The 25,731-nt window shown below is 47.9% G+C and overlaps 1 protein-coding gene across 5 annotated transcripts in view; it reads left to right on the top strand.

The window, feature by feature from the left end:
* Positions 1-25,731, top strand: part of PRKG1 (protein kinase cGMP-dependent 1) — a 395,239-nt gene that overhangs the window by 33,234 nt on the left and 336,274 nt on the right. Inside the window, exon 1 of one of the 5 annotated variants that reach the window (XM_027665604.1) lies at positions 4,172-4,254. The exons of 3 other annotated variants lie outside the window; for them this stretch is intronic. The gene's annotated coding sequence lies outside the window, so the exon portion shown is untranslated. Of the gene's footprint in view, positions 1-4,171; positions 4,255-23,970; positions 23,987-25,731 lie in introns of those variants that run through there. One more of the 5 variants, XM_027665606.1, reaches the window with a different exon arrangement.

The raw sequence follows: 25,731 nt of genomic DNA, 5'->3' as shown, positions 1-25,731 counted from the left end.
GTTTTTCTGCAGTTAGGTGGTGACCAACTCCAGTACCTGAAGGGAGCCTACAAGAAAGATGGAGAGAGACTGTTTACAATGGCCTGGAGTGCCAGGACAAGAGGGAATGATTTCCTACTGTCAGAGGGAAGGGTTAGATGGGAAGAAATTCCTGTGAGGGTGGGGAGGCCCTGGCCCAGGTTGCCCAGAGAAGCTGTGGCTTACCCTGGATCCCTGGAAGTGTCCAAGGCCAGGCTGGATGGGGCTTGGAGCAACCTGGGCTAGTGGAAGGTGTCCCTGCCCATGGCACAGGTGAAACAAGATGTTCCTTAAGGTCCCTTCCAACCTAAATCATTCTGTGATTCAATGAGTGGCATTCAAAGTGTAAAAAAAGTAAATTTAATTGCCTTGTGTGAAAAAATACCATTAAATGTCCTGCATCATCTCACCTTGCACATAAACCCCTCCACTTAAGACAAATATAGTCTTTAAAAGTGACTGTTTCAGACCTGTGAGAGCTTTAGTTGCTGTTGCAGGGTTGGGCTTGTGTTGCCTCTAAAACTTACTTAAAAGTGAAACGGGACTTTGTGGGTTCACAAAAGGAGATTATAGCTAAAATCCATTGAGGGACATATCCTGCCATTATTTTCCAAGTTACAAGGCTGGTGAGAGAAGTCAGGCATTGGCATCTTGATCAGTCTTCCTGTTCAAGTAACTATAATTTTTTTAAAATAAGTGGCTTTTTCTCTTCCCCCCCCCCCCAAAAAAAAAAAGGAAATAACTTGCAAGAAGCGACTGAGTAAGTGGGTGCAGACCGTGTGTGGTTTCCCGTGGTAGAAAAATGCCGTGACAAACCCTTATCTCCTCTTCATCTTCTAAAATTGCTGCTCTTGTTTGTTTTTCCACACCTTTGACCTCTCACAGGGTATATCCTGGCTGCTAACAGCCTGTCAGCACGGGAAGAATTCTGTGAGTTTGTACCAACTGCTATTCCAATTAAAATTTTACAGAGCAGCCAACCAAAGTAAAGCCCTTTTAACTACCAAGCTGCAGCTCATGCCTTTGGTTACGTCGCCCTTGCCATGGGAAAATACCCAGGACGTTGATTTTTAACAGGCTATTTTGTTCAGGGATGGGTGACAGCTGTTGGCTTTTTTGGAAGGCTGTGTAATCAGTGCGTTTGCTCTGTGTTCTGCTTCCAAATTCTTTTTTTCCTTTTTGGAGAAGCAAAGTTGGAGAGATGGTGAGCGTGAAGGGCCTGATCTCTTGGCCGAGGTGGTGGGACAGAGAAAATGCAAAAAGCTGTGTTGTTTGTAGGGAATGGTGAATAAGATGGAAACTCACTTGTTTTTGGGAGTTAAAATGTAAATCTGGGGAATCTTTCCAAGTCTCAGGGATTGGTTTGTGAGGGGAGGAGCAGCCTGTGAGTTGTATTTAAGAGGTCTGATTTGAGCAGTGTAAAATACTTGGTTGCATAGCCTTAGGGAAAGTACAACAGACATACAAGGGATTTAACAAAATCCCTGTAATGGCCAAATTGGTTCTTTGAAGGCGAATGTGCACATCTTCTGTGGGCCAGAGGCATATTTTTAAGTGATCATAATAGTCATAAACCACCCAGAAATACTTGAAAACCACTTTATATTTAGAGTAATTGCACAAAATGATCTGCTGGTATTTATTAATGGTATGTATTAGCTGAGGTAATAATTAAGACTCTCAAACTATAGTTCTGAAGAAACCCCCAAAACAACCAAACCCCTCTTTTCTTAAACCCCACGCCCTCCTCTTCCTAAAATAATTCGGAGGATGGTTGGTACATAATGTAACCACTGGAAACTGATGGTTGAGGGATTTGTGGTGAGGGACTGAGACCCACTCTGGCAGTGGTGGCTTCCTGGAGTGTGGGGCAGGAGGTGGGGTGGTGGTAGCCTCTTTAGTCCTATTACTTTCTGGTTTGGGGGCAGAAAACATCTCACCAAAAGCAGCAGCAGCAATGGATGTAGTGGTGCAGCCTTTGTATTTTTTTTTTTTTTGTGATATCAAGATGTAATTCCCTGTGACGTGTCCAGCGAGCAGTTAATTGAAACGCATTTATGATTTATCTGCGAGTTATTAAATGCCCTGGTTGCTTTTATGTGCTGTGTGACCTAATGTTGAATCCATCTGAGTGCAGGTTAAGCTAATCCTGGAAGGAGACACTGACATCCAGTGATGTCAGCATGGTTTTTTGGGGGGCAGGGCTATGGGGTCAGGGCACCCCAGAGGTGCCGGGGCAGCATCTCCCCACTGGTGGGGATCTGCTGAGGGATGAGGCTTTGCTGGGGAGGATGATCTGCTCCTTGGCCAAGTGTGAACACACAGTGAGCACAGAGCTGGAGCAAGGCAGCCAAGAGTGATTCTCCTCTGTCTTGACAGGTCTGGCTTGGCAGGGGTGGTGGTGGACGGGGCTTCCCTCTGCACACTGACTCAGGCTCGGAGCTGCTTGTAAAGTGCCAAGAGGGACATTGCTGAGAGTTTGGCTCCTTGTGTAATATATAATAACCTTCTGAGGTCTGGGTCACTGGTGGTAGTGATAACTGTGTGGTATTCAGTTGTTGTGCAGAGAGAGGACTAAGATTTCCCTCTGTTGGAAGCAGTGCCATCTCTCAACACTTTTGTTTAGGCAGGTTGTGTTTATCCTGAGTGTAAACTCTTAAGGGCCGGAGGGGTTTTATTCAAAGGAAGGTAAAGAACAATTCACTGGACAAAGCCATTAAAACCACACATGTGTTTTGTCATTTTCTGTCTCAGTCTCGCACTGGTGAGTTTAATTGCAAGATTAGTCCCTGCAGTCTCAGTTATCCTTAGTTCTGCTCAGCAGCCACAAGCAACACAGACTTCCCAGGATTTCTGCTGCTTTGGGATACTAATTTTAGTGGTGTACTGTCAAAAAACTGTGTTTTAAAGCAAAGGAGTTCTGTTCAGAACCTGCATTGACATTTTCACAGTGGTTATATGCAAAACCAAACTGTTCAGCAAGTGCAGTAGTTTTGAGCACACTAATAGCACTTTAATGAAGGTGGTAATTAACATAGAAACTGTTGTTTAAATTGTAATGCAGCTCCATAAATTAACTTTCTACAGAATTAACTTTTTTTCCCCTCTTGTTTGTATTTCTGGAATAATTATCCTTATTGCTCTTCCCTGTGTTACATTCGTAGTCATCTGTGTGAAAACTGTGGGTGGGCAGCTTGAAAATGCAACAACAGAAAACGAGGTCCCAGGCCACAGACACAGATTCCTTGCCTCCAGACCCTCTGTGAAAGCATCCCTGTGCTTTAGCATCCTGTTCCTAAACACAGGATGTGCCTTGCTTGTTTGGAATTAGCAATAAAACCGCAGCTCAGAGTGCTGATACTGAGCAGAAATGTGTGTAGCAGCACAGAATGAGCCCAGCCACTGCCCCTGGAAGGCGAGGGGGTTCTGTGCCTTTACCGAACCACTCCCCGAGCACCAGGTGAGAAACAGGAGTCAAAGGGAAAATAATTGCACCTTTGGAGTTAAAAAGACTTGATATGTATCAGTTTCTTTGGTTATCCTGCTTGGGAGAGATACTAAGAGTTCAGGAGTCATTGAGTCCTGGAAAGCTGAGCTGGAGGTGGTGGTGGTTTAAATGCCGCTTACTGACATAACCCACAGTCCCTACTGTCTGTGCTCCTGATGTTTCTTTGCTTGGGGCTTTTCATGGTGCCAAAATATTTACATTCGAATCGGGATAAAGTACAACTACTTCTGTAAATGTTTTTCCTCCTGCTGCTTTGCCGTTTCTAAGGGGTGGGCGCAGGCAGAGACGTCCCTGACATTCGTGTTCTGTGTGTCCAGCCTTTGTTTTGAAGGGCTGATAGAACAAGGGGAAAAAACAAAAGTATTTGTTGCTACATTGGAGCCTAGAACGGGAAAATAATTCCTTTCTCCTTCTCTCAACGTGTACAGAAAGTGGATTGGCAGTAAGTGTGCAAGTCAGTTGGGAATGTACTGTGTATCCTCACATCGTGAACGTCTGAAATTCTATCCAGGTGTTTCAGAAACGGTGGGAAAGCACCTGCCTGGAAGGGTTTGTGTCACGGAGAAGGCTCCAGTGTACTTGGGAAACAGAGAGCACAGGACTCTGCAGTTTTGCAGTGCTCCTGCAGTCACTGGTTTCCTTGGAAACTGGTGCCTGTGCAGGGAGAGCCAAACTTGAACGCTGGTGCCTGGTTTCAAAGTAGAAAATGGGCTGTCAGACTTCAGAAAGTAGGATTGGGATGTTTGGACTGTATTTGGGACTTGTTTTTTAGGGGCAAACTTGGAGTGGGATATCACTGGAAAAAAGCCCCTGTTGGGCTGCAGTGTTTTTCCTGCCTGGAGTGGTGTTTCTTTCCCCAAAATGCCCTTTTTTGATTCGGTTTGTGAGCATATTTCGTGGAGGTGTTTCCTGTTGAACACAAAAACTGTGTCAGGAAAGCTGTGCACCGGCTCCCTGACGTGGGCTTGACGTGGATTTGGAAACTCCCCAGCCCAGGGCACCTCGTTTTGTTCACTTATTTAGTGTTCTGTGAGGTGGCGACGTGAACAAATGGGACAAATCATAATGGAGCTGTTTGGGCTGACCCAAAATTAAACTGTTGTCTTGTAAATATACACGTACTTTGTGTTGAATGTGAATTCCTACATGCAAGAGAAATATATATAATGACCACTTAACACGTGGAGGGGAGTATTGCATTAACCAAATATACTTTTCTTGGGATAGAAAACAATCAGGCTTTAGCATCAACAGGATATATGGAATTTTTTTCCAGCAGCAGCAGGACTCTGGGAATGCATCCTGGTCTAGTGGGAGGTGTCCCTGCCTGAGCAGGAGGGTTTGAAGGAGATGATTTTTAAGGTCCCTTCCAAATCCAAACCATTTCCTGTCAGTGCTGTTGGTTTCCTCAGCCACAGAGAATCACTGAGATTCAGGAGCAAAGGGGTAAATAAGCGGTGCCGTGGCTGTGCTGGAAATCTAAAGCCGTTTTTCTCTGCCCCCCGATGTAAACGGGTGCCTGGGATCTGTCAGTGCTCGTTAGTATTTAAACTGCCCGTTTGATGTCCTTTGTGTGCAGAGATGGGGCAGGTGAGGGGAATTCATCAGTGCTCTTGTAGTCCACAGGCTAAGAGAGGAAAACAACTTTGGTGGTGGGTAACATTTGGGATGAGTACAGGAAATCCTTGGCCCTGTGACTCAGGGCAGTGGCCAAGCACTTGAGGAAGGTGCAGGTACAGCAGATGTGATGCAAATAATCAGCTGTACCTCGAGGCTTGTTGGAAACAATAGGTAAATCAGGACTCTTAAAAATTCCTTTAGGTGAAACGGAAGAGCAGGCATCCTGGGAATGAGGAACCAGTCTCCACCTCTTTGCCTTGAAATGATTGCTACAATTAGTGTTGTGTGTGAGGTGTAATGGTGACCACAGTCGTCTGGAGGAGATATTTAGCAGCTCCTGTGTTTTGTGGCTGGATATATGTATTTAATGAACAGGTCCAAGCTGGAGCAGGGTCAGGGGGAGCAGTTCACTAGTTAAATCTAATGGTTTAATGGCCCAAAGGGACCAGGGGTGGAGAGTGGAATGGATACACCTTGAAATGTGGTTCTAGCCTGGGATTGGAGTTGCACATGATGGGAATTACTGTAGCAGGAACCCCTTGCTGTGCACAGGGCTGGGAGCAAGAGGAGGGGCTCCTTGGAGAGTCAGACCCTTCAGTGACCCTGGCTTTGGGCTGTGTTGACAAAACATCCTGCTGGGATGGCTGAGTGACATCCTGCAGGGCCTCCCTGCGACCTGCCCTGTGGGATGAGGGGCTGCTCCAGCACCTCTCTCTCAGTGTTGGGCATCACTTGTCCTTGTTACAGACCAAACAACCACCACATCTCGCTGGTGGGGAGTGTCCAGACCGAGGAGTGGGATGAATCTCAGCTAGAAACGTGGGGGTGTGTCTGTGCCCTCCTGTCTGAGCGCTGGGATGGGGCTGTGCCTCCAAACCTGGCAGGTGTTTAAGAACCAGTTGTGTGTGTGGGGGGGGTGTGTGTGTATAATATCTTTTATTCCTTACACATCTTCGCACGTTTCAATCCTGTTAAGACGAGGGGAGAACACATCTCCTGCTCATCAGACACTTGATTGCTTTCTGCTCTGCCGGCACCAGCCTGGCTCTGCGAGGCACGGCAGAAATGAGGCGTGGAGAGGAGCCGGCTTTTCTCCCTCAGCACTGCTCCAGACACACATGGGCTCGGGTGCCTGGCTAACGAGCTCGTTGGGAGTGCTGCAGGAAGGCAGGTACCCCGGCTTTCCCTGGCCTTCCCTCCTTCCAGGACACGGCGGCTGGGAGGGAGCTGGACTTGTTAGACCTGTGGTGAGGGAAGGGAATTGAAGTTCCACGGTGCTTCTGCTTGGAGGAGGGACACAGGTGGTGCAGCTCTTCTTTTGCTGCTTCTTAACTGGCTCTGACAGGGATCTTGGCAGGATGGGCTCCTGTGGCCTTTTTTTGGCAGATCCATTCCAGGTGGATACCGTACTGCAGCCCAGCAGCCTTCTGTTAGTGGATTCCCAAGGGAATGCTGGCTATCCCTCTTGCTTCCCTCCATTCTCTGGCTGGATTTATTAACATGCCTGCAGAAGGGTTTGCTGCAGGTGTGGCGAGCTGGAATATCGGAGCACAAAGCCAGGGTTTGCCAGCACAGGTACATTCCATGTGCCACCGCTGCTTTTTGGGGATTTGGCTCTGGGAAAAGCGACACTGGGATGTGTGTGGTGGCAAATCCCACCTCTGTTCCTGTTGTGCAGGAAGCAGCTGCTTTGCCCTTGTTATCTTCTCATCAGCCACTGTGGCAGGTACTTCAAGAGCATGTGTTGTCCATGATTAGGAACAAATTATGACTTCTCTCATAAATCCCTCAATTTTTTTTTCCTTCAGACTTTGTGCAAGGATGGCTGTTACCATTATTTAGGAAGGTAAAGCAACCCCCAAACTGAGCTCATCAAGTAAATCACAGTTTTTTGGTTTTGTGCCACTATTCTCACATAGATAAAACAGGTGTTTTGAGGTGTTAAAAGTTATATTTCCTTTTTGAAAGCCAAAAATAGCTCAAATAGGGAACCACTAGTGTGGTGTTTAGAGCATCCCTTGGGATGTGTAAAGCCAGGTTAAGGCATTATCCCAGTGTTTGCAGGTACAAATGGAAAAGCTTCCACAGAGAGTGGGGCTGCTCCATCAATGTGGGAGACCTACCAGGAACATGAGTCCATATTTCACCTCTGGATCACAGTGGCTCCTTGTTTCTACTGGAAATCCCACCTGTGAGCTCTAAAGAACTCTTTCAATTGCAGGTTCAATTTGTTTCCACTCATTTTTCAGTGTTTTCCACCACAAAAGGTTCTTGCTGGGCAAGTGTTGCAAACTGGAGTCCCACTGTTTGATTAAGCTCCCTGGATTCAGAGGGCACAAAGCCTTGGGCTGCCTGGCTGGTACTGAGGAAGGCTCCTGTTTAAGTACCAGAGTACTGTGGCAGAGTTGTTAAACTGATGCAAAATATGTGACTGTTTAGCCAAGGGAACAGAAAGCTTTGGGAACTTGTGGGATGTGGGAGGGTGAGCTGGGACAACCTGACTTGTGCAGAGGGTCATGTTAACTGTGTGAAATATGGAGGCCTGCGTAAAAGTACCTGGGAGGGAGGATCTTTACAGGGATTTGAAGTTTTAATATGTGCTGGAGGAGCCTTCTGAGGCTTAGGTGATAGTTCCTGGGAAGCCTTCAGCTCCATTGCCTCTTCTGATTTCCTTGGTCAGCAGCTGAAATGCTTTGTGACTTTGTTCATGCTGAGGGAATGATACATCATGGGGAGTTAATATTCCACGCTTTTCCCGAGCTTCTTAATGGAATTTTTATCAGTTCCACTGAAGCATATGATGCACAGAAAAGCTGGCCTGCTGTCAGGTTGTTTGCTCTGGAGCTGCTTCAGAATTGCTTTGACTTCCAGGTGAAAATACGAGAGGGGCCATCCCACCCTAAATCCCAGGTGTCTGCAGCCACCAGATCCCATGGAATCTCTCTGTTGCCAAGGGACAGGCAAGGCAGGACTGTGGGCTGCCAGTCCTGAGCATCCCCTATTGGTGCTTCAGTGCTCCATCCCTCTCTTTTACCCTCCCTGCAGTTATTTTTCCTCTCACCACCATCATCTGCTTGTTTCAAACCTCTCTTGAGCCCTGTGTATTTTCAGAAGACCTAAAAAAGTCTGTTTTTTTTTTTTAATCTGTTTGTGTTGGTGATCCTGAGATTGCTCAGACACAGCTGTTCAGAGCCTTGACACCATTTTCTCTGGGACTGCTTTGTCGTCTCAAGTGCACTTTGCTGCAGTACTTATACAGAGGATAAAAGGCAGCCACCTCAGCAAATTAGTGTGAAAGCACTGGGGAAGAGTTGTAGATATGTAGTGTTTTGGTTTTCTTTTTTTTTTTTTTTTTTGTGTCCAGATTTAGCCTTGTGCCTGTGGCCTGTGCTTTTGAAAAGTATTTGTTGTGCAGGCAGGGCTTCTGAGAGGTTAAATCCACTGTCTGTGCCCTCATCTGAAGGGTAACTAAGGTGCTGCATTGACAGGGATCTCTCTGTGTGGTAAAACTTCAGCAGGCAGGGTTTGATTTAGGTGATTGTGGGGGGGGAAAAATCATCCTATATCACTTAATACCTCGCTTATGAACACAGGCTGTGAGAGAGTTGGGGGCTCAGCCTGGCAAAGAGAAGGCTCTAAGCAGACCTTAGAGCCCCTTCCAGTGCCTAAGGAGGCTCCAAGGGAGCTGGAGAGGGACTTTGGACGAGGGCCTGGAGGGACAGGACAAGGGGGAATGGATTAGATATTAGGAAGGAATTGTTCCCTGTGAGGGTGAGGAGGCCCTGGCACAGGTTGCCCAGAGAAGCTGTGGCTGCCCCTGGATCCCTGGAAGTGTCCAAGGCCAGGTTGGAGAGGGCTTGGAGCAACCTGGGCTGGTGGGAGGTGTCCCTGCCCATGGCAGGGGTGGGAATGGATGAGCTTTAAGATCCTTTCCAACCCAACCCATTCTGGGATTCTGTTCTGTATAGCCCTAATCCTAACATGTGGTAATTTGCATGATGGAAAAAAAGTTTTCACTCCTCCACATGCTACAGGTGTTCAAATATGCAATCCTATAACATTAAAAAAAAAAAGGAAGGAAAAAAAACTCCACCCCAAACTACTCTGGAGGGTTATAATGCTTTTTAAACCAGATCCTCAAAATGCCCAATCTTACTTTTGGTTGCTGTCTGACAAGGCTTCTCTCTGCAGCAGCCTCCACCCTGAAGGCAGTGGGTTGAAAGCTCTCTTTAACCAGCAGCTGGGGCGTGTTGATGGAAATAACTCACCAACCTGTGGCCAGTCTGGAGGAGCAGCCACCTGATGTGCCCTGTTGGATTGTTAGAGGCTGGGTTCTGAGCCAGGCATGGCTGAGCAGAGCTCCTTCATGTAAGGCTGAGGTGAAAAGAGCTTGTCCTTGCTGCCGGGGCTTCAGCTGAAAAGCTCATTTTTATGCCCAAGACTCGGGAGAGTGGTCACAGCACAGAGATTTCTGCTGGGGAACAAAGGCAAATTCCTCATCAGAGAATGTAATCAAATGGTGATGCTGCAGCTGGTTCCTTCCAGCCTCTAAATGCAGACAAAATAGCACATAGTAGAGAAAAAACGTTTGCTGAGTTAACTGGGCTATATTTAGATGCCAAATAAACAGATTTCTGCTCTTGACCCTCCCCCTCAACACCCTAAAACTGCTTTTTAGACTGTCTGCAAAAGTCTTGGCTGTTTGTGGCTTCTGTTCTCTGCAAGGGAAGTAATTCAGAGCAGTAGGGAAAGGACATCTGTCACAGCTGGACAAAACAAGTTCTTGGGCACACAGTCCCCGTGTCCAGCCTTGTTCCCTCTCCTTGGCCCTTTTTTAGCACAGCATCCACAGGCTGTTGTAGGAACAAAACCCTAAACCCCCCAAACTCCTCCCAATGTAGGTCCATGGGAATCTCAGGAGGTTTAACAGGGTCAAGTGCTGGTGCTGCCCCTGGGTCAGGAGAACCCCTGGGATCAATCCAGGCTGGGGATGAGCAGGTGGAGCAGCCCTGGAGAAGGCCCTGGGGGTGCTGGTGGGGCAGAGGCTGGACCTGCCCCGGCCCAGAAACCCCCCGTGCCCTGGGCTGATCCCCCAGCGTGGGCAGCAGGGCAGGGGGGGATTCTGCCCCTCTGCCCCTCAGGGGAGACCCCCCTGCAGAGCTGCTCCAGCCCTGGGAACAGCACAGCAAGGACATGGAGCTGCTGGAGCCAGTCCAGAGGAGGCCATGGAGATGATCAGAGGGCTGGAGCAGCTCTGCTGGGAGGAATGGCTTCCCACTGACACAGGGAAGGGATGGATGGGATAGTGGGAAGGAATTGTTCCCTGGGAGGGTGGGGAGGCCCTGGCACAGGTTGCCCAGAGAAGCTGTGGATGCCCCTGGATCCCTTGAAGTGTCCAAGGCCAGGTTGGAGCAACCTGGGCTGGTGGGAGGTGTCCCTGCCCATGGCAGGAGGTGGAACTGGATGAGCTTTAAGGTCCCTTCCAGCCCAACCCATTCCATGGCCAATGTGGCCTTACTGATCCAAGTAAGAAGTAGGAGATGAAATACAGGCTTCTACCCTTACATGACGCATTTCCATCCCATTTTTCCCTGGAGCAGCCTCTTTTCCTGGCACTGCTGTTGGTACTGACTGTACAGTTAGGCCTTTATTCATGTGTGCATAAATTTGACTGTTTTTAAAGGAAGCAAAATAGCCCAGCCTAATCTTGCCAGAGCAGATTAGGGGAGGGAGGCTTCAGATCCTCAACAATCCTCAAATCCTCGCGACTGAGGATTTCGTCTGCCTGCATGGAGTGCTGCTTGCAACCTCAGGGGTGGCCAGAGTGTAGGAGGAAGTTAGTTTATCCCTTTATTTTTTTTCCTTCTCAGACATAGTTGTGCTGTTCATGTGTTTTTTGCCTCCTAATTTCCAAGTTGAGGAGTTGGTGTTGCACCCGAGGAGAGGATCGTGGGCAGCACAGGCTTTGGTCCCACCCCATCACTGCAGGCTTTGATCTGTTTGGCTTTCAGTGTTGATTAGTTTTTATATCCCATTTTACGTATGTCAACTGTAATTCCTTCCTAAGCACAAACCCTCAGTGGTTAGGAATTAGGTTTCACTCCGGATTAAACAGCAAAACCACAAGGCACAGTAACACAAACAGGGCACTTGAAATCCCAGTGTTCTCATTTAAGGGACATTGATTTTCACAGGCAGAGAAACTTTCCACAGATTTCCACCTAAATAACAAACCTTAGTGCAGGTATAGGTTATTGGCAGATTTATTTAGGGTTTTCTTTTCCTATTAACCCAAGAATAAATCCCACAGCAGTGTTTAAAATTGAGTTTATCTCTTAGGAGTACGCTAATGATGTGAGGAGTTTTGAATAGTTAAAATTCAGGCTAGAAACTTTCTGGGTGTTTTTTTTTTTTTTTTTTTTTTTGGGGGGGGGGGGGCTGATTTTGGGTAATCTAAAAGCTGTGTGGAGCTCAGCTTGATCCTTGGAAGGTGTAGCTGTTCCCTTGGGATTGCTGCTGATGGTCTTGCAGCTGGGTGTGCTGGGCATATCTGTCCAAAATAACAATGAAATGAGAGTAATTCTGCCTGGCACTTCTTTGTTCTCCTTGACCTCTCCTGCCTCTGCAGACTTCTCTGAGCTGCCTGGGGGGGAGATATGACAGTGGTGAAGCTGCAGCTCTGGTTTGGGTTGTACCTGATTCTTTGATGCTGGCTGGGGGGCACAGGACAGCCCTCAGATCTCAGATGTTCTCCAGAGCTCAGAGGCCTTGGCAGGAGATCAGCCAAGATGGAATATCAGCAGGAATTTCTCATGAACTGTGGTTTGGGTGCAAATCAGAGCGTTTAACTGGGAATGCTGTAATTGGGGTGGGGTTAGAGGGGATTTCTGTGTTTGCCTGTTCATTTGCTGCGTTCCTCAGAGCCCCGCCTGGGTTTTGTGCAGTGCCAGCAGCTCCCTGGGTACAGCTAACTCTGATTTAAGCTGTCTGACACACAGCCCTCGCTGCATTTCGCCGTGGCATAATCACCAGCGTGACCATAAAACCTGTTTATTTGGAATTGTTCACTGGATAAAGATTAAAACGAGGCTACTGCTTCTCACAAAATTAGAGGGGATTCGAGCCTTGTCAGTGGCTGTAATCCTTGTGTGACCTCCTCAATAATCTGTGCAAAAGCATCAATCCCTTGGGATGTTGTTCCAGCATGGGAAGATGGCAGAGAGGGGTCTGAAGGTGGGGGGTTTTGTCTGGGTCCATGCAAACCTTGTTTAACTCCCTTCTCAGCCCCCACCCCCTTTGCTGTTCTTGGCAGTTTTATTTCCTTGCCCACGAGATAATGCCAAGCTTTCTCCTTGTGTGACAGCCGAGTGGGATTTACAGCTGTGGCTTATCCAAACAACCTGTAAAAATGTTATAGAGTGTTTAAAAAGTAATAGTATTTATAATTCATGTGAAGAACAAATAAACACTTGTATTCTCCTCAGTGTGCATGGAATTGTGTACAGACCTTAACTCAGGTTGGAGGGGTAAAGACATTATTGGGAGACATTTCTTTTTTTTTTTTCCTCTCTGAAAAGGGCTGTCTAAGTAAAATATTCTGTTTTAATAACACAGGGATTTTAGGGCTCCACAGACTACATACAATTTACTTGACCTTTATAAATAGAACAGTCCTGTCTCTCTCTATTGAAAAAAAAGAAAAGAAAAAAAAAAGAACCCAACCTGAAAGAAAGATAGAAATTTATTAAGTTGTTAGATTTTATTCCTTGAGCAGAAAGGCCAATTGTCCAAGCAGGATGTGGACAGAATAGCACCAGATAGACCAGCTCTCAGATTGGTGCCAAAAATAAAAATGCAGATCCATAAAACTGGCAGAGGAAAACTGCCTGTTGGGTTCCTGAGGGTCTCGTGCCTTGGGCTGGAGCAAGAGTTACTTGGAGAGGAAAGAAATGCTGGGATTTGGTGAGGGCCTTGAGAAGTTGGCATCAGGTTATGCCAGGGGAGGTTTAGATCAGATATTTAGGAAGAATTTCTTCCTGGAAAGGGTGGTCAGGCACTGGAGGGGGAAGGTGGTAGAGTGCCCGTCCTTGGAAGCATTAAAAGAACATGGAGATGTGGCACTTGGGGACATGTGGACACGGGGGTCCTGGGTCCATGTTTGCTGATTTTAGAGGGCTTTTCCCACCTTAATAGTTGCAAATTAATGCCACCAACAGCTGAAATCATGAGCTGTAGAGGAAAAAAAAATCATGGGAATTGAGATCTTAGTTTAGTGTCCATTTAGAAACACTGCACTTAATATTGCAGAGACGACCTGGTAATTTTAATTATTATTTAAATTTATTTATTATTTATTTAAATTAATTATTTAAATTTAATTATTAATGACCTGGTAATTTTCTTCTTGGACTGGAGGGGGAAAATCACAGAATGCCAGAATGGTTTGGGTTGGAAGGTACCTTAAAGTCCATCCAGTCCCACCCCTGCCATGGGTAGGGACACCTTCCACTAGCCCAGGTTGCTCCAACCTGGCCTTGGACACTTCCAGGGATCCAGGGGCAACCACAGCTTTTCTGGGCAACCTGTGCCAGGGCCTCCCCACCCTCACAGCTATCCCATCTAACCCTGCCCTGTGTCAGTGGGAAGCCATTCCCACTTCTCCTGGCACTACAAAAGCAAGCAAAAGGTACCAGTTCCTCTGTCTGGGAGAGGTGGGTCCCTGTTCTCAGTGGATAAACTTGGGAGTTTTCATTCCTGGAATGAGCCTGTCTCGTAGGGACACAGTTAAAGTGCTTTTCCAGGGATCTGCCTGTGCATCATAGCTAGATAAAATGTTTTGTTAGGGGAGCAGAGGTATTTCATTTAAGATAAGGTGAATCTCGCATGACCCAGTGAGTTACCTACAGGGTGTGTGCACAGGGGTAAATAAACTGCATTCCACTGGAAATAAAGGATGTTTCAATGCTGCTGTTACAGCAGATGTGGAAGTGCAGTCCCTGGGTGAACAACAGACTGCACAGAAATCAGCTGCTCTTTCTTGGCTTTGAGTTTGCTTTTAGCTCTTGCTGCTGTTCCTGTTTGCTGGGTGAGAGGAGAGGACAGGTTTAAATTTAGGTTTAAGAAAGATAACACTGAAAGCTGTGCTGTTTGCTTACTGACTTCAAAGGTTTCTGTGTTTTAGTTCCTTCAACTCACTAAAGGAAGGTGTTTTTATTTCAGGATTTCTGGTGCCAGTTAGTTTCCTTGTTGGTTTAACACGGGCTTGGGCTGATCTTTCTGATCATCTCTGCTCATCAATATGCAGGATATCAGCATACATGCCAAGAGCTTGGGGCTGCTTTTGACTTGAAAGAATGAATTGTCTGAGCACCTTTAAAATCCACTTAAATGTCTTTTAAATGACACTCTTCAGGCCTGTTGGGATTAAACTGGACCTGAAATTGTTTCAGCTCCCTCTAGTAGTTCCTGTTTCCTCTACAGAAATAGCTCTGGCACACAGGTTTTCTCCATCTCTTTTTAGCTCTTTCTGTGTATTCCTTCATGTAAATATTTCCCAAAAGCAGCCTGTGGAGCGTGGAACAGACTTAAAATGTGGAAGAGTTGTAGCAGTGCTTCTCAGAACTAAATTCCCAGTCCTGTCAAATATTTGGGACGGTGGGAACAAACTGTTTCCCTGCGGGCCCAGGGGTGTAGGATGGGAAGAACTGCTGGCTCTGCCTTGCTGTGATAAACTGATGTGTTCTGCTTTTCTGTGTATGGCTTTCTACCCCCTTTTCATGGAATTCCAGACTGGTTTGGGCTGGAAGGGACCTTAAAGCTCATCCAGTCCCACCCCCTGCCATGGGCAGGGACACCTTCCACTAGCCCAGGTTGCTCCAAGCCCTCTCCAGCCCGGACTTGGACACTTCAGGGATCCAGGGGCAGCCACAGCTTCCCTGGGAATTCCATCCCAGCCCCTCCCCACCCTCACAGGGAACAATTTCTTCCTAATTTCTATCTAAACTTCCTCTCTATCAGTCTGAAGCCATTCCCCCTTGTCCTGTTCCTCCATCTCTTGTCCAGAGTCCCTCTCCAGGCTTCTGGTGAGCTCTCTTTACCTGCTGGAAGGAAATTTCCACCCAATCTGATGCAAGAACCTCTGCTACTTCCTTCTTCCTTTCCCATTCTTCCACCTTAAACCCCCTGGCTCCTTGCAGCCCCATTTCCAACCTGTCTGAGTTTTCCTCCTGGCTGGGTCTCAGCTTTGTGCCCCTCTCCTGCTGCAGGCTGTGCTTTGTGGTTTGCTTTGCCACTGCCCTGTGGAAGCAGCAAAACAGGAAGGGGCAGGAATTCGCAGGGGGAGCAGGAGGGGAGAAACAATTTGGGAACAGGGTGGAAGGAAAGGAAAAAGAAATGTGGTGCTGTGCACTAGGAATGTCAAGTGGGGCACTCAGACAAGGAAGATGATTCAGAGTTGTTGTGATGGGAGCAAACATTTTGGAATTTGGAGATGGAGTGGGAAAGGGATGAGACATGAGGCTGGTGGAAAACTGGAGAGTAAGTGCAGGATAGTAATGCAAGGAAAGGAAGGTAATCACAGAAGTCCATTATGGGAGCAAACTTAGTTTGCTGCTCATATGATGCAGATAAAGGTAACTTAATTCTGTGCCCTCCTCTGGCTTGTTTTCTCTGTCACAGTTCTCAGCCTTGAGAGCTGGTTCTTCTCTGCAGTGCCCTGTTGAGAGCCCTGCTGTGACCCAGAGGGTTTCTGGAGCTGGGCAGCAGAGGGGCAGCCCTTCTGACCTGTCCCTTTTGGGGAGCAGGGACGTGGCTCGCTGCCCATGGCTGCAGCTTTTAAATCAGTAGCCAGCAAACAGTTTGATCTGCCCCCACATCCCAGTGAAGTGTACCTCCCGAAATACTTGGAATCTGAGTTCTTGTTGGCACTCCTGCAGGGATGTGGAAGCGTGGGATACCCCTGGGCAAGTGGTGTCTTCGTTTCACCTGCCACACCAGATCCTGGGCATCATCTGTAGTGGTGGGTTGGCTTTGCAGGCCAGCATCCTTTCACTCTCAGAAAACACTCTGAGCTCTCCAGCCAAATAAAAAGTACCTGGAAAGCCCTTACAAAGCCTGTCGACAGGAGAAGGAATTCAGAGAAAGAAGCTGAAAAATAATCTGTCTTGTCTACTACAGTGCCAAGCCTCCCCTGTTCTAAATAACAATTTACAAAGAATGCTGCTGGCATAAACAAATCTAGTCAGCACAAAAATAGGTGACATAAACTTCTTGAATAAACTGAGCAGCAAAAAAGTCACCAATGAATCACCTAATTTAAGAGTAGCAGCAAACTGGCTCATCTATACTGTGGTTGTCAGATTTTTAAGACAGTAAGCAGAAACTAAACATAATACTTCCCTGCTTCTGGTGCCTATAATTAAGTAGTGAATTCAAGTGCAGTATCCCACTTGTAGTGTATTCAGAGGGATTGTTTTAAAATGGATGTCTCTAAAATCTTCCATGCTATTCAGCTCATTAACTACTACACTTTGGTTTGTTTTTTTTTTTTCTTTTTGTAATACGTGTCCCATTGATGCCACGTGAGATTGTGCCAGGGGAGCATCCCAGAGGCCTGAGGATTAAGGATACAGTCCTTCCTAAAGCTTCTGAAGCTGTCTTGGGCTCCTGTCGAGCTTGTCTCTCAGGTGTGATTCCCAGTGCTTTCAAATCCTCGTTGCCGGGTGCGTTCATGGATTTCCCTGCTGGCAGATCAGTGTGTCACTGTCTCCTCTTCTGTTCTGCCTGGATAATCCCATCCCATTCCGTGCTCACCCACAGTCTTTGCTTGAAAGGGAATTCCCCCAGCCCGTGATGTGACAGGGACAAGCTGCAGGTACGTGTCACACACCCTGTGAGTGAGAGCAGAGCCTTGTTCCTGCCTGCAGAGCCTGTCCAGGATGGCAATCCGTGTGCTTCCCATCACCACGGATCTCCAGGATTCCTGTCTTATTAAAGGAATGGCTTGCTTGGCTTGCTGAGGGAGGCAGAAGAGCAATCTGCTTAGTGCATGTTGCTGTCTGTCCTCAAGAAGCAAGTGGTGCTCTGGTTTCTCGTTGAAATGGCCCCGTTTGTAAAGAGCTTTCCCTTAGGAACAGCTCAGCAGCTCCCACACTGGGGCTGGGGCTCGCTGGGCTGGAACAACCAGGTTACAACTGCTCTTAGGGCTGTAGTGAGTGATCCCCAGAACAGGCTCAGCAGGGTCTGGAATACAAATCCTATGAGGAGCAGCTGGGGGGGGCCCAGCCTGGAGAAAAGGAGGCTCAGGGCGGACCTTCTGGCTCTGCAAGTCCCTGACAGGAGGGGGGAGCCGGGGGGGTCGGGCTCTGCTGCCAGGGAACAAGGGACAGGAGGAGAGGGAACGGCCTCCAGCTGTGCCAGGGGAGGCTCAGGTTGGCCAGGAGGAGGAATTTGTTGCTGGAAAGGGTGGTGAGGCCTTGGCAGGGGCTGCCCAGGGAGGTTTGGAGTGCCCATCCCTGGAGGTGTCCCAGGAAGGCCTGGCCGTGGCACTCAGTGCTCTGGGCTGGGGGACAAGGTGGGCATCGGGCACAGGGAGGACTCACTGACCTTGGAGGGCTTTTCCAACCTGAATGCTTCTGAGATTTCCCAGTCACTGTGCCCTTCCTTAGCTCTACCTGGGGCAGGACCTTTTTGTGTTGCTACATCCTTCTTTTTACCTTCATGTGTCCATTCCTGTCAGCGTTCCCTGAAGACAAGTGATGCCATGGAATGTGAGGTTTGTATGCTGCTTGTTCAAAAATATCCTCCCATTTGCCAGAAATAGGATGTAATATCCTTTCAGGCTGAAATTCCTGGAAGCCTCTGGAGTGCCTCTGGAGGAGGGTTATTTTGATCAAAGAAAAGGGCTGTTTCCTAGAGTCCTTCAAAGCTCTTCATCTTTCCCTTGCCTTCCATCTGAATTTGGTGCCTGTCTTTTGATACCGTATTTGCCACTGTTATTTCTCAAAACAATTCATTCAGGTTCTTTCTGAATGGGGTTTATATGTGACTGGATGGGGGGAATAGGTTGCAGGTGTCCCTAGAGTTTGTCTTACACAGTTTATGGGAATCAGGGAAATTTCTCTGAACCCCCAGCGAGTCTCCGGTTGTCTCCTGCAGATTGTTCTTTACTAAGTAGTCCAAGACTTTATGAACACTTTGCCCTGAGATTGGAACTTTCCAAGTTTGGAGTTGTGTTGTCTTTTTTTTTTTTTTTAGTGGAGGAGCTACTTCTCTGGAGGTGGTTGGCTTGTCCTGCTCTTGTTCCTGCTGTCCATGGGCATCCTGGATGTGACTGAGGGACTCCCCTCTGTGGGGGCAGCCTCACAAGCCTGGGATTCTTGGTCGAATTCCTAAAACAAGATTAGTGAGAGCATTCCCAAGCAAAAAACACATCTTATTATGGAATCCCAGAATCACTGAGGTTGGAAAAGCCCTCCCAGCCCATGGAGTCCCCCCTGTGCCCGATGCCCACCTTGTCCCCCAGCCCAGAGCACTGAGTGCCACGGCCAGGCCTTCCTGGGACACCTCCAGGGATGGGCACTCCAAACCTCCCTGGGCAGCCCCTGCCAAGGCCTCACCACCCTTTTGAGGAGGAAATTCCTCCTCATGTCCAACCTGAACATCTGCTGGTCATTCCCTCTCCTCCTGTCTCTTGTTTCCTGGGAGCAGAGCCCGACCACCCCCCCCCCCCCCCCCGGTTCCCCCCTCCTGCCAGGGAGTTGTTGTAGGGAGCAGTTGCTGTTGGGATATTCTTCAAAACTCAGCAGGATAGTGACAGTCAATGCTCATGCAGAGGAAACAGGAATTAGAAGGTAACGTTTTGAATGTGCCAACCTCTCCCCCATCTGACTTTGAAGGGAAAGAAAGCAACCCTGCTCCCAGCCCATCCTCCTGCTTTTCCACAGACACCTTACGAGCTTCCTGCTGCTGTTCTTTGTCCACTTAAACGTTATCAAGTTGTGTGACCGTTTGGAGTTCATCTTGTCTGCCCAAAGGTGCTTGCCTGGCTTTAATCTGGTTTATTAGCAGACTAGACAGAGCCTGCACCGTGGTGCTGTATCCCAGAGTGACCCCTCTGGAAGGAGGTACAACCTGCCTCGAAATCCTCCCCGGCTGCTCCTCGGGGCTTGGCAGGGGGTGAGTTATTTAGATAAAGCCCTACATCTCTCAAATATTTACGTCTCAAAGCCCGACCGCTAACGTCAGCCCTCCTGCTGACTCGTAAAGCAGGAAGAAATATTTCTCCTTCAAATCCCTGAGAACATTTATTGGGAGACAGAGGCTCCGAGTGCCTGCCTGCATTCCTCTGTGGCACACCTCTGGCATCTCAGCCAGGGACTTCTCCAGGCAAAGCAAAGCAGAAGAGCTGAAGGAGCTTTGCTGGCGACAGTAACATCCCTCAGAAGTGTTGGGTGAGTCAGAGTAAGTGATATGAAATCTCTGTCACTTTTTCCCCCTCCCCATACATCACAACTTCTCTGAAACCCCATCCTAAAGTTCCACTGGAAGCAGTTATATATTCCCTTTGGATATGTTGATGCCAAGGAGAAGCATATCCCTCTCTCCTGGCCAACAGTCCATATAGAGAAGCTGGTGACGTGCTCGTAGCCTCTAATCCAAGAGAGCAGAGTGAGCTGTCTCTGCTCAGAGCATCTCTAATTGGATTTCTGCATCTATTTAAATTAGGTTATCCTCCACTTGGCAGATTTCCTGCTTATTCCACCAGGGTGAAGGCCATCTCCGTAGTGCCATCAATAACCTTCTTCTCTGGGGCATCTGAATGCAGTTCACTGTCCACACGATCATTTGTCACTAGGAAGCCACCCAGACCTCAAAATATGTTAATAAACTCGGGGGGACTGCTTTAGCTGCCATTTAGCTCCACTCCTCAGACCTGCCTCCGGCCAGGGCTCGCTGTGTGGAGCTGCCAGGAGTGGCAGGCTCCGTGGATAATGGTGTGATGGATGGAGAAGCTCTTGCCTCCAAAGGACGTGGTTCTTTTCAAGATGTATCGGTGTGACCTTCAGGATGTGCTGCCTGCGACTCAGTCTTGCTGGCTGAGCTCCTCCTGGAGGAGCTGGCATTGTTTCTGGGTCCCTTGGTGCCGAGACATTTGGGCACAGGTGTTTCCCTCTGTTATTTTTGTGGGCGTGAAAAGTCTTCAACTCCGAGCGCCAAAACCGCGAGAGGCGCTGGGGTAACACCCCTCGAAAGGAATCCCTGGGAGTCACCCCATCCCCCTTCAGCATCACCTTGCCATGCATTTAGGAGGAGTTCAGGCAGAATTCCTTGCTGGAAAGGGTGGTGAGGCCTTGGCAGGGGCTGCCCAGGGAGGTTTGGAGTGCCCATCCCTGGAGGTGTCCCAGGAAGGCCTGGCCGTGGCACTCAGTGCTCTGGGCTGGGGGACAAGGTGGGCATTGGGCACAGGGGGGGGACTCGGTGACCTTGGAGGGCTTTTCCAACCTCAGTGATTTGCTGATTCCCTGTTTCCACCTATAATTATCTGCCCAAAGCTTCTGCTCTTTGCTCTGGGGGATTACGTAGCTGCTCGGTGCATTTGGAGGGTTCAGTAGTGGTTTCTCGAAGTGAAGCTCATGTGGGAGCTCCTCGGAGCTCTCACATATTTCAGAAGGAGGCAAATGTGGTTGGCAAGAGCCAGCTTTTTCTTTTAAGTGAGCTTGCCAGCATTTCCAGCATCCAAACCTGGGGGATTTTTTAGGAGGCAAAATACGAGCCTAAAAAAAGGGGTGGTAAATTAAGATCTGTGGGGTGAGAGACATTAAAATGCAAGTTAACCAGCTCCTGCCTACAGTATTTTTAGACTAACAACAATTTTCAGCGTAGGTGATAAAGGAGATTTTAATTTTTTTTTTTTGTTTTTCCTCTGAAATGGTTTTTCCTTTGAAATGTTGAATGCCAAAATCTGGTATAATGAACAGCAGTGAACTGATATATTTAGAAATCCTAAGTGGAACTGTCTGAGGGATGTTCTCTGCAGAGCAACTTGATTCTGCAACTCTAAGTTGCATTTAAGTACAAGAAAAATGAAAATGGGGGAGTTATTTTCCTGGTTTACAGGTTTAGGTCAGGGCACTGTTACTTTATCTGTTGCTTGTCTCTTTTTTTAAACTGGCATTTTGCTTAAAAATTTTAGTGTGCTCTTGTGAAGAACATATTCTTCCATCCAGCTTCGCAGGAACAGCCTTGCTGTGAAGACCCTTAAGATCCTACTCAGACATTTCCTTTTCAAATTTAAAGGCTGTGGGTTGGATGTTGTGGGGAAGACAAGCCCTGTAAAGAAAATCCATCAGTGTATTTAAGGGCCTTGGTGTTACTCAGTGCCAGACTTGAGTCCTACGCTTAATCCCAGTTATTGGGACAAGAATAGCTCTTCAGAGTTACATTTAAAATTCCCCTTAAGAAACCTTCAGAGTGGTCTTTATCCAGAGCCAAACCAAACAGCTAATGTGGAGTTATCAGCTATTAATGGTGCTGGAGTGCAACCAAGGCCCAGATTTTACTGAGAGGTTTGAGCTTTTCTGTGCTTCTCTGCTCCTGGAAGTTGTGAAAGGAGATCCATTTGTGCAAGTTTGAGGATTTAAAGTGGCTGCTTCTCCTTCCTGCTCCAGGAAGTTTGGCATTAAAGCCCCTCAGGGAGGACCCTCCACCTTCCCACTGCTGACTTGGAACCCATGGTTTTCCTCTGGTTGCAAGAGCAGCTCTGCTGAGGGCTCTGGGCTTCCAGCTGGTGGCTGAGGGACCAGATCATCCCCTTGGGAAGTTCTGCCTCTGCCATAAACGGAACCAAGAAGATAAATGATACAGATACTTCAACACCAGAGGGACATGAAGCTGTGGGAGCAATTCTAGAGGAGGCCACCAAGTTGCTGAGGGGAGTGGAGCACCTCCCCTGTGGAGACAGGCTGGGAGAGCTGGGAATGTTCAGCCTGCAGAGGAGAAGGTTGTGTGGAGACCTCACAGCACCTTCCAGGGTCTGAAGGGGCTATGGGGAAACAGGAGAGGGACTGTTCATCAGGAACTGGAGTGACAGGCAAGGGGGAATGGCTTCAAACTGAAAGAGGGGAAATTGAGGTTGGACATATGAAGGAATCGTTCCCTGTGAGGGTGGGGAGGCCCTGGCACAGGTTGCCCAGAGAAGCTGTGGCTGCCCCTGGATCCCTGGAAATGTCCAAGGACAGGTTGGACAACCTGGAGTAGTAGAAGGTGTCCCTGCACATGGCAGGGGGTGGAACTGGATGAGCTTTAAGGTCCCTTCCAACCCAAACCATCCTGGGATTCTATTCCAGAGCAGTGTGTGTGTGTGTGCTGCAGTCTCATGTGCTCTTTTTTTAAGTACACAAGGGCTTAAAATCACAGTGAAAAGCTCTGTGAATGTGGCCCTTGAGCAGAAAGCTTCCCCAAAAACCTGCTAGAAACTTGCTGCCTTTGCTTTTAGTGTCACTTGGAATGGATGCTCCCTTTGGAAATGGAGGGATGTCCAGGGACAGCTTATAAAAGAAAATAATCTTAACACTTTTTTTGTTGCATTCATATCCTGCTGAATAGTTTCTGGAAATCTGGAGCAGGCCTAATACTTGGCTGTGTTTTTCCTTTTTAAGGAAGTTGGTTTTTTTTTTTTTCCTTCTTTTTCCATGGCCACATTTTGTAGAAGGTAAACACTTCCAAACATTTCACGGTGTGGATTTTAAACAGACGGGTTTTGTAGGGATTGGCTCAGTTCTCGTGTCGTTCGTCGTGTTCTGGGGCAGAGGCTGCAGATTTTTTTTATTTTCCATGCTTCTTATCTGCAGAAATCAGCTCAATTCCTTGAGGGTGGATATGGAAGCTCCCCAAAAAAGCTTTGGGCATGAGCTTCTACAAACACACTCGGTAGGTTTAGTTAGTGGGCAGATGTAAAGGATGTACATGTGCGTTTAATTTGAGTTTGTACAGCAGTGGTGACACTGGTGCCAAAAAAGGTGCCCTGGATGTGAGTGAGCTCTGTCACTGCTTGGTCAAATTGCTGTAGGTATTTCCCTCATAAATATGGGGCTTGAGGTCATTAGCAGCAGTTGGCAGGCTCCTGATGGGGGAAGCTCTAGAAAAAATGCTCCTTTCCCCTCATCAGTATTGGCATTATTGAAAGGTCTTACTCAAACCTTGCAAGCAGCTGAAGAAAACATTTTTTTTTTCTTTCCCTCTTTCTTCTTGACTGTTATTCCAAACTGTCTTTTTTGCTTCCCTTTTTTTGGGCATCTTCCCAGCCTGTCTGCCCAGTACCCTGCTTTTCATTTTCCTTACTGGCAGTGTAAAATGTTTTTGGGGGGTGAACACCGTAAAATTCAGCATTGCACCACTGCTGTCTAAATGGAACTCTTAATTTCTTTTACTCTTCTTGATCCACCTCTACTTAATTAACTCTTGGCAGCAGCAGATTCCCTGGAGAATGATACCTGTGTAGCTCCCATGGCTCCCCTTGGTTCCTGGAGGCTCCACTGCAAACTGGTGTTGCACCAGCACAGGGTGTGTTAGGAGGGCTTTGGATTCTGGAACCAGCACAGGGTGTGTTAAGAGGGCTTTGGATTCTGGAACCAGCACAGGGTGTGTTAGGAGGGCTTTAGATTCTGGAAGCATCCCTAGATGGGCACGGCATGATCTTTCCATTTGCTCTTAAATCCTTCCCTTCCTTCAGCTCAGCAAGTGGCTTTTCCAGTGTCCAAATGAGACCTTTTGGGACGAAGAGGAGCTTTTTGTTCCAATATTTATTGTACGAAGAAGGTACAATCGATTTATTGCCAGAAGGTACAAATCTGGCTTAGGGAACGTGGGGTGTTTTTTTGGCTGTGGGTGAAGAGCCTGAGATGATTCTTTATTCTGTTCTTTGTAAAATGTGAGTTACTGTCAGGATAACCACAGACTTTGGGATTTTCCTGTGTGCATTGCAAACCACTTTGCCTCTTTACCAAGCACTGCAGAGCATCCCAGGATGGGTTGGGTTGAGGTGGAAGGGACCTTAAAGCCCATCCAGTCCCACCCCCTGCCATGGGCAGGGACACCTCCCACTAGCCCAGATTGCTCCAACCTGGCCTTGGACACTTGCAGGGATCCAGGGGCAGCCACAGCTTCTCTGGGCAACCTGGGCCAGGGCCTCCCCACCCTGATTGTAAAACACTTTTCCCCACTATCCCATCTAACCCTGCCCTCTGGCAGTGGGAAGCCATTCCCCTTCTCCTGTCCCTCCATCCCTTGTCCCCAGTCCCTCTCCAGCTCTCCTGGAGCCCCTTTAGGCCCTGGGAGGGGCTCTCAGGTCTCCCTGGAGCCTTCTCTTCTCCAGGGGAACCCTCCCAGCTCTCCCAACCTGGCTCCAGAGCTGAAGGACTTGGAGCATCTCCGTGGCCTCCTCTGGACTTGCTCCAGCAGCTCCACATCTTGATGTTGGACTCCAGGGCTGGAGGCAGCTCTGCAGGTGGGGGGCAGAGGAGCAGAATCCCCCCTCACCCTCCCCATGCTGTGGAGAAGCATCTCAGGGTCTTCTTTTCACATCCACAAACCCATGTTTTTATTTATCTCGTGGCTGAGGAGCCGCCAGTGGATGTTCTCCCAGGCTCTGGAAATGTGGCATTTGATGGCCACTGCAAACCTTTAACATGAGACTTTCCACAGCTGAAATGTGGCCTCTGTGCAGGGCCCCTGTTTGCTGAGACAGAAAATGGGGCTGAGTTCTTTTCCAGGAGTTTTGCTGGAAAGCTGTCCCTGGCTTGCTGGGAGGTTGGTGGCCGACTCTGGTCCGGCTGGAGCACTGGAGCACCCCCAGTACAGGACTGGGAGGTGTGGGAATGAACACACCATTATGCTCTTTCCTTCTGAGAGGCCAGGTTTTTACCTATTAAGTGTATTTTTAGCAAACTTGTTCAGGTCCTTTTTGCATGACTTCTGCAAAATTGGAATGCAATTACCTCCTTCCTACCGTTGCCTTATTAATTACCACGACGGGCTTAAACTGATTTGGGACAGGATGTATCACAGAGGATTGTGCCCTTTTTTTAAATTCTTCATCAAGTCTCCCATCACATTTGATCGTTAATCTTTCAGGAAAACGGGGATGGCTTAGTGCCAGGCTCCTTCCTCTGGAGAGGAAAGATGGCAATAACTGCTTCCTACTCCGAGTGACCCTCTGCATTAGGAGACTGTTGCTTCAGCACTAAGTAAATATTCATGAAATTACCTCCTGCTTTGAACTGGCTCGTTTGGAAACAGTCCTGGTCCTTCACAAATATTGTACTTGATTTTGTTTGCGGGTTGTTTCTTTTAGCGACGAGAATCAGGAAATGCAGAATAAATACTATTTGAAAATCAGAGGTAATGAAACAGCTGTACTGTGTTTAAACCACTTACTTGCCCTGACAGGAGTGTGGTTTTGACCATTTTAAATACCTTTTATTTTGTATTACTAGGTAGATTTCTGTATTCACTGGTCAGGGATAGATGCTGGTTGGAAATAATGATGGTGATTAAGGAATGTTGTGGTCTAGAAAAGCATTTCTTAT

Source organism: Corapipo altera, unplaced genomic scaffold (genome assembly GCF_003945725.1).
Source record: "Corapipo altera isolate COAL_440 unplaced genomic scaffold, ASM394572v1 161, whole genome shotgun sequence".
Classification (NCBI taxonomy): Eukaryota; Metazoa; Chordata; class Aves; order Passeriformes; family Pipridae; genus Corapipo; species Corapipo altera.
This window is presented reverse-complemented; position numbering and strand designations above follow the sequence as displayed.